Genomic DNA, 1,915 nt, shown 5'->3' on the forward strand with positions numbered 1-1,915 from the left:
AGAAAAGTAAAGTAAAAAGGAAAGAACTTCTCAGTAGACTTCACAGTAGACAAGTCCCTGACAATTTCAGTGTTAGGAGAGGTGACATGGGGACGAAGAGCCCAGGTAGGGCCAGACTCCCTAGGGCCAATATACATTGAGTAGTTTGATGCTAGGCCTGTACTATGCATTCTAAGATTGGAGCCACCATCAGTAGATACAGCTCTCAATCTCCTTAGAAAGTAAGTGGAAACATGTGATATAATTTTCCCCAAGAGAGGCCAGGCACAGTGGCTCATGCTGTAATCCTAGCACTTTGGGAGGCCTAGGTGGGCGGATCACTTGAGGGAGGTCAGGAGTTTGAGACCAGGCTGGCCAATATGATAAAACCCCATCTCTACTAAAAATACAAAAAAAGTAGCGGGGTGTGGTGATGCACACCTATTATCTCAGCTACTTGGGAGGCTGAGGCAGGAGAATCACTTGAACCTGGGAGGTGAAGGTTGCAGTGAACCAAGATCTCACCACTGCACTCCAGCCTGGATGACACAGCAAGATTCCGTCTCAAAAAATATATAATAATAATAATAATTTTCCCCAAAAGAATGTGAGTAGATATCACAGGTAGTGGGGCTGTGCTTTTGTGGGAGTGAGTTTGCCTTGACCACACTCCCTTTCTCCTTCTGGGCTGGATGCAGACAACAGTCGGGCCTTAGGGGATAGTAGAGCCATAAGGGCAAAGGAATCTAAGTCCCTAAATATCTGCATGAAAGAGACCCTCCTCGTTGACCTGAATACCAAACCAGGATTGTTTTGTTGAGCCCTTTCATGTCTGGAGTTATTTGTTACTGCAGTTGAGACTGCTCTAGCTAACACATCTTTCACATGTTGTGTTAGTTATCTATTTCTGCATAATAAATTCTCCCAAAATCCAGTGACTTAAAACAACAGCACTTATCAACTCATAGTCTCTGGGGGTCATCTCCTGAAGGCAGCTCTGGGGACTCCTTTGCTTCAGGGGCCCTCCCAGGCTGCAATTAAGACGTTGGGTACAGCTGGAGACATTTCAAAGCTCAACTGGGGGAAAATGCCTTTCCAAGATCCACGATAGTTGTGATGATTCGGTTGGCCTGAGAGCCTCTGTTCTTTGCTGGCTGTTGGCCAGAGACCAGAGGCCTGAGTTCCTCACCATGTGGGCCTCTTCACAGGGCAGCTCATGACAGTACAGTTCCATCAAAGCACATGAGCAAGGAGCACCCGGGAGAAGAGCTGGCCCGACGGAAATCAGTTTTGTGTAGCTGAATCTCAGAAGTGAAATCCCATACGTTTTTGCCATAATCTTTTTGCTAGAAGCAAGTTTCTCAGTTTGGCCCATCTTAAAGGGAGGGGATTATAGAGGGGTGTGGATAACAAGAGGCAGCAATCGCTGGGAGCCATTTCCAAAGCAGGGCAGGATGACATGCCTGTAATCCCAGCACTTTGGGAGGCCAAGGTGGGCGGATTGCTTGAACTCAGGAGTTTGAGACCAGCCTGGACAACACAGTGAGACCTTGTCTCTACAAAAAAATACAAAAATCAGCCAGGTGTGGTGGCGTATGCTGTGGTCCCAGCTACTTGGGAGGCTGAGGTTGGAGGACCCCTTGAGTCCAGGGAGTCCAGGTTGCAGTGAACCATGATAGCACCACAGCAGTCCACCCTGGGTGACAGAGCAAGACCATCTCAAAAAACAAACGCAAACAAACCAAAAACCCCACACTGTCTTTCATACATAGTAGTTAGTCTCAAAAGAACCCTGTTTAGAAACAAGATTTAATCTAATTTGGAGAGGCCCATTTACACAAGGAAACAGACCCAGAGATGTTCGGTACCTTATCCCAGGTGCCTCGGGTCATTGGCGGCAGGAGAATGCTCTGTGAGATGCTAGCACCTGTGGATT

This window comes from Mandrillus leucophaeus, unplaced genomic scaffold (genome assembly GCF_000951045.1).
Source record: "Mandrillus leucophaeus isolate KB7577 unplaced genomic scaffold, Mleu.le_1.0 Scaffold42, whole genome shotgun sequence".
NCBI classification, from domain to species: Eukaryota; Metazoa; Chordata; class Mammalia; order Primates; family Cercopithecidae; genus Mandrillus; species Mandrillus leucophaeus.